Raw genomic sequence first — 7,415 nt, 5'->3', positions numbered from 1 at the left:
AATGATACACTCAACAAGACAGGGTATATTTTGTGAAGCAATCTGGAATGAACTATTTTATTTTAATTTTGTATTTCTTGTCATAACAAAATACTTTATATACTACAGTAAACATGTGAATAAATGGGTTATGTCTGCTGTACTTTTTTTGTTTTAATAGCTGTAAAAAACAAATGAACAAATAATATCAGCAGTACGGTTTGTCTATGCACTGTTTGACATCTCAGACATTGTGTGTGTGTGTGTGTGTGTGTGTGTGTGTGTGTGTGTGTGAGCGCGTATATATCATTTTGTGGGGACCAAATGTCCCCATAAGGATAGTAAAACCCGAAATTTTTTACGTTGTGGGGACATTTTGTCAGTCCCCATGAGGAAAACAGCTTATAAATCATACTAAATTATGTTTTTTGAAAATGTAAAAATGCAGAAAGTTTTCTGTGAGGGTTAAGTTTAGGTTTAGGGTTAGGGGAAAGAATATAAAGTGTGTATAGTATAAAAACCATTATGTCTATGGAAAGTTCCCATAAAACATGAAAACCCAACGTGTCAAAATCAAATCAAATCCCTTTATTGTCACACTACCATGTACACAAGTGCAACAGTAGGTGAAATTCTTGTGTGCAGTTCCGAGCAACATAGCAGTCATGACAGTGACGAGACATATACCACTTACAATAAACAACATTCTTACACAACACAATTTACATATCAAATGTACACATACTTACACAACACGATAATTATATACAATACACACAATATAGAATACACAATATACAATAAGTAAGAGTATATGAAAATATATATATAAGTATTTGTATTGAGGAGAATATGTTGACAGTCCAGTGTGAGATTATAGATGAATAAAGTGCAGTGCTAATTACTGATCCTGATAGATCAAGTGTTCAACAGTCTGATTGCTTGGGGGAAGAAGTTGTCATGTAGTCGGTGCGGGTCCTGATGCTGCGATACCACCTGCCTGATGATAGCAGTGAGAACAGACCATGACTCGGGTGGCTGGAGTCTCTGATGATCCTCCGAGCTTTTTTCACACACCGCCTGGTATATATGTCCTGGAGGGAGGGAAGCTCACCTCTGATGATGTTTCTGGCAGTTCGCACCACCCTTTGCAGGGCTTTGCAGTTGTGGGCGGTGATATTGCCGTACCAGGCGGTGATGCAGGCAGTCAGGATGCTCTCTATAGTGCTGGTGTAGAACCGTGTGAGGATGTGGTGGTTCATTCCAAACTTCCTCAGCCATCTCAGGAAGAAGAGGTGCTGGTGAGCCTTCTTCACAACGGCCTCAGTGTGGACGGACCATGTGAGTTCCTCAGTGATGTGGACACCGAGGAACTTGAAGCTGCTGACTCTCTCCACCGGTGCTCCATTAATGGTGATGGGGCTGTGTTCTCCATCTTTCTTCCTGAAGTTCACAACAAGCTCCTTGGTTTTACTGACGTTGAGGGAGAGGTTGTGCTCTTGACACCAGCGTGTCAGAGTGTGCACCTCCTCTCTGTAGGCTCTTTCATCATTGTCAGTGATCAGACCTACCACCATCGTATCGTCAGCAAACTTAATGATGGCATTGGAGCTATGTGTTGCCACACAGTCATGTGTGTACAGGGAATACAGGAGTGGGCTGAGAACACAGCCCTGCGGGGCTCCAGTGTTGAGGGTCAGTGATGAGGAGGTGTTGCTGCCCATTCTAACCACCTGACAACAGTCTTGTAGTGCAGAGTCTGATTGGTCCGACCAGCACTGGATCGTTCTGAGGGTGGGTGCTTCCCATTTCAGTTTCTGCCTGTAAGCAGGTAGAAGTAGAACGGTAGAGTGGTCGATTTGCCAAATGGGGGGCGGGGGAGGGATTTGTAGCCTTCCCGGAAAGGAGAGTAACAATGATCTAAAACCCGGTCCCCTCGTGTGTTGAACTTTATGTGTTGGTGGTATTTTGGAGCGATTGATTTGAAGTTGGCTTTGTTAAAGTCCCCGGCAACAATGAACGCAGCCTCAGGGTGCGCGGTTTCCTGCTCACTTATTCTCCCATACAGTTCTCTGAGTGCCCGGTCTGTGTCGGCTTGTGGGGGGATGTACACAGCTGTGATGATGACCGCTGTGAATTCCCTCGGTAGCCAGAATGGTCGACACAGAAGCATGAGATATTCCAGATCAGGAGAGCAGAAAGACTTGATTAAATGTACGTTCCTCTGATCACACCATGATTTGTTGATCATAAAACATACACCACCACCTCTGCTTTTACCTGAGAGGTCTTTCGCTCTGTCCGCTCGGTGCACAGAAAAGCCCGTGATTTTGATGGCCGTGTCTGGAATCTCCGCAGCCAGCCAGGTTTCTGTAAGGCAGATAACACAGCAATCTCTCGTCTCTCGTTGGAAAGAGATCCGCGCTCTCAGCTCGCAGAGCTTGTTGTCCAGAGACTGAACATTTGCCAGTAGTATACTGGGTAGCGGGGGTCGATTTGCACGACGTCTTACTCTGATGAGAACGCCGGCTTGTTTTCCTCTTTTCCTTCTGCGTTTCCGCGGCTGAGCAGCCCAGACAAAGGGCTCCGCCGGCGTGTTTGTAAACAGCGGGTTGGCATTAAGGAATTTGAAGTCCGGTTTTCGATGTGTAATTGTAGAACCAATGTCCAAAAGCGTTTGTCTGTTGTAAACAGTAAGGCAGACAATATCCAAGACAAAAAAACAAAGAACTGTAAACAAAACAAACAATAAACCGCAGTGTTTTATCGGAGCTCGCAACGCAGCAGCCATACTCGGCGCCATCTTGTGTGTGTGTGTGTGTGTGTGTGAGACCAGCGCTAATGTAAACAGACTTGACTGCGTGCATGGATAATCGCGCTCGATCAGCATGTTTTCACTGTGACTATAAGAGTTTCAAACTGTTATTGTGGTGCATTTGTGATAGTTTGGCTGTCTCTTTCAGAAAACAAACGTATTACAAGCCTGAAAAGTTGCTGTTTGTGTTAATGAAAACCACATCTGCACCTAATCAGCAAGCGTGGCTGCGTGCATGGGAAGATCGCGTTTAGATGTGCTGACTGTGCATATATAAGCTGTGAACTGTTATTGTGGTACTTTGGAAACAATTTGGCTGTTTGTTACATAAATAAACATATTATGTGCTTGAAGAGTCTTTAAGTAACTGTTTGTTTGATGAATGACAACTGCTACTAATTTAAATGATAAATGGTCTGCACTTATATAATGCCATTTTTAACCTTAGCGGTTACCAAAGCGCTTTACATTGTGTCCCAATCACCCATTCACACACACACTCATACACCAATGGGCTAGCCTGCCATTGGGACCAATTTGGGGTTCAGTGTCTTGCCCAAGGACACTTCGGCATGTGGAGCCAGGAATCGAGAACCCTGCGATTAGTGGCTGACCCGCTCTGCCACCGGAGACACAGCCACCCCTATTCAAACAAACATTTAACTTTAATACGTAACTTGGGGAAGTAAAAATACTTGCATTTGAATAATATTTGCAATTAGTAGAGACCAGAGAACAAGGTCTTGGAAGAAGAGCTACAGACTTGACACAGTCAAAAGAGACATTGCGATTGGAGCTGGGGCAGGAACTGCGCAAGCAAGTTCAGTCCTTGAGCTCCCAGTTAGTGGAGGAAATGATGAGTCAATTGTCCTCTTATAAACCAGATATTCAGCCTAGAGGGCCCCCTCTGGGATACCTTCCACTATAGCCACAGTGGCCTAGAAATAGACACTTGACAGAGCAGCCTTATCAGTGGGATGAACAAGGTTGGCCAATTTGTGTTGATTGTGGAGAAGTCGGCCATGTGCAGCGATACTGCCCCCGGAGATGAGGCCATTCATCAAGTTTTTAATTTCCCTTGCCGCTGAGGGGCATCAGGGGTTGCATTCACTCAAACTGATTCTCCAATTAAGCCCTTCTTGGTGGGTAGGTGTCCAGATGTTGAGGTTGATGTTAATGGGGAAAAAATCAGATGCATATGAGAAACAGCTTCCCAAGTAACCCTATTTAGTCAAGCACTTGTTAAGAAGTATTTCAGTGATGAAGTTATGCGAAGTGCTGCTGATTCTTTCTAGTTATCTCTCAGGGTGGCAAACAGCCTGCCAATACCCTATATTGGGTATATCATCTTGGACTTTCACATTGGCAGGTTGAAGATGGTAGTTAAGGGGCCATTGTTGTACACGATGCATCCTTGGGGACTTACAGAGTAACAAATGTTGCTCACAATGGGCAACCACAATGGAGTTGTAGTATTTTAAGCTTCTGTCTTTCCACCGGAAGGCCTTTTCCATTTGCAGGAAGGTGGCCATAGAGGGGTCTACCCCACCCTTCCAAGGAATAGCCTTTAAATTGATTGTGATTGTGATTGTGACTGTGACGAGAGAGTGGCAAGGGTGAGACGTATGTGAGAGGGTGATGAGCAGTGTGAGCAAACCCGGAGAGCAGAGCGAGTGGAAGCAAGTGGATCTATGACCCGCACTCTAACTGTTTTAAAGGGAACTGATACTGCACGCGCTGTGAGTGTGAGATAAGACAGATTGTATTGACTACTCTTGTTGACTGTATTTTATTCCTTGTGTTTTTATCAATGGCTTGCTTCAGAGTAGGAATACACATTCTTGTGGCAGTGTTTGTGCCGTTGCCTGATCTGTATTATTTCAGTGCATGCAGATAAACAGTGTTTTTACTGGACACAATTCATTCTTATTTATATCCCCAATTAATTTTTTGACATTTAAGAAAACAACGATACTGTAAGTTTCACAGGCCAACTTTGAGAAATTCTTCTCCATGACATCATCACTGTAATTTCTGAGAACAATGGTTAAAAGCGAATGGATTTTTCACCATTTAAGGCCTCACAGTCACGATTTGGCATTCCAAAATATGCTTTGTTTACACAGTGTAATTTTGCTTTTTTTTTTTTTTTTTCCTGGGTAGTAAGTGTTATTTCCTAATTGCTTATGCCTCAAAAGTATAGAAAATGGCTATTATTCCCCACAGACTTTTGTGACCAGGACAGTTTTATTTTGAAATTTACCTATTTCCAATTAGAAAACTGGTGAATTTGTGTCTTTTCGTTCACATAAAGTCTGAAAAAAAAAACAGCATATGAATCCAAATTAACATTTATACTTAAGTAATATTCAAAGCCGCGCTGGCCCATAATAGTAGCAAGTACCCGTCTCTTCCCCTGGCTAACTTGGTGCACCTCAAAGAGGATTACAACAGCATCAAGACCTTGCTGGACACCTTGAAGTATGATGAATATGGCAGGGAGGTCATAGGACACCTAAAAATGCTGGCATTTCTGATCGGTCTCCAAGGCGGTTTTAACAAATTTCCTGCCATCTTTGCCTTTGGGACAACAGGGACACCAAGGCACACTACCACAGGCAGGACTGGCCACAGCGGACCGAGTTCTCTGTGTGGAGGAACAACGTCAAGTGGGAGCCACTGGTGGACCCCCAGAAGGTGCTGATGCCACCACTGCACATCAAGTAGGGCCTTACAAAACAATTTGTCAGAGCTCTAGATAAGGAGTTGGTAGCCTTCAATTACCTTCAAGGGTTCTTCCCTAAGCTGTCTGAAGCAAATGTCAAAGCCAGTGTCTTTGTCGGCCCACAGATAAAGAAGGATTTTTGATTCATATTCTCATTGGAAATAGGTCAATTTCAAAATATCACTGTGCTGGTCACAAAAGCAAAGTGTGTGTGGAATAATAGCCATTTTCTTTACTTTTGAGGCATAAGCAATTAGGAAATAACACTTACTACCCAGGAAAAAAAAATTTGTTACATATATTACTACCTAATCCCCCATTCTTACCTTTGGTTTGTGCTTCAGGAAGCAACACATATGATACCTGCAGGAGAAATATGCATATATTTCAACGGTCTTTGTGGAAACACCAACTATGGGATGTATTTTTGTTATGCTGAAGGACATAATGCATTTATTAACAAGTGATCAGATTGCTGATTCCAGCAACTCTACATTATGACTGAAACTGCAAACTGATCTTTAAATTCTAGTTGACCTCCACCCCATTTCTCACCATGTATCACTTGTTTTAAACTTGACAGAAGTGTATGAGAAATGGGTGCATCTGGGATGTTTTTTTGCACAGAAACTGACAGTACTGAGGTGACAATGCAGGTATTCTAAAGTATCCCCTGGGAGGTAAATATTGGCTCAAATCTCTTTATTGTAAGGCATACAGATTGTTAAATGAAAGACAACATTATGACAAAGAATGTATACATTTATTAAATGCTATCATTATTTAGGCCTTTTAACTTAAAAATGCCTTTGCCAGAAAATCCAGACACAGCACCAGGTGTGGATTTGATGATTGGAGGTATTTGAGCAAGCCCGTTGTATTTTATATTGCATATGTTGCTGCCACAAAAAGCGAAGTTTAAAATTATGAAAGAGAGAACTCTATTCACTGTCCAAAGTTATTGTTTCTTTGTGAAGCTCAGGCCTAGTAACATTTGTTACAAATGTGTAAAACTGACAGTACAGATCATTGGTGCAGGCCCTCTGGCACTCTTCAAAATTGTTGAAGTGATTGATATGTTATTATGGTCTGTGAAGTCCAAATTCTTATAGAGGGTGGACAAACAGACATCTGATGCTATTAAGAGTAAATATTAGGGCCTGTTTTGGAAAGCGTTTAAATACTAACAAGTCAAAACATAAAACAGAAATATCTCCTTTTTACATGAGCACTTTTTAATGCTTGCAGGCAGACAAAAAATAGGGTCAACATTTGGAAAATTGCTCACTCCTGTATCTATAATTGACACGGTTCTGGAGAATTCGCCAGTTTGTTCTGTTTGTTTGGTTGTCTCTCCCCCATGTGTGTCAGGTGCTGCTGACATGTGTGATCAGCGTTTCCATGGGAACACTCATGCTACTAATTTGCATGCTGACGGCACCTGTTCACCGTTGATTGTCTTCCTACTTAAACCCTTTGTTGTTTCATGTTCTTAACTATATTGTTGTTGTGTGTTCTAGTAACTCCCCTCACTCTCTCTGCCTTAGTTGGTCCAGTCTCATATTTCTGTGTTGGTTGCCAGTCTCTGCCCATGTGTCTGGAGTGTGATGACCTTCCAGCCTGCTGCTGTGCTGCCTTTGTGGCCACACACACTTCACTGGAGGATTCATCATGGATCTGCTCTACATTGCCACGATGCTGTGAGACTATGAAGGTGTCATGTGTCACTATGCTCCTCACCAGGAGGGCCGGTGAGTGGGGAACCGCAAGGTGGGACAACAGACATCCTTGTTGCTCATCATTCCAAGCATTCTCCAAGGAGCTCCGTGAGTGTTCGATCGCTAAGCTCAAGTTTGTGAGGCCGTGAGGGTTTTGTCTGGATTGTCTCAGGGACAC

The sequence above is a fragment of the Xyrauchen texanus genome, chromosome 10 (assembly GCF_025860055.1).
Source record: "Xyrauchen texanus isolate HMW12.3.18 chromosome 10, RBS_HiC_50CHRs, whole genome shotgun sequence".
Taxonomy (NCBI): Eukaryota; Metazoa; Chordata; class Actinopteri; order Cypriniformes; family Catostomidae; genus Xyrauchen; species Xyrauchen texanus.
Note: the sequence above shows the minus strand (reverse complement) of the source record.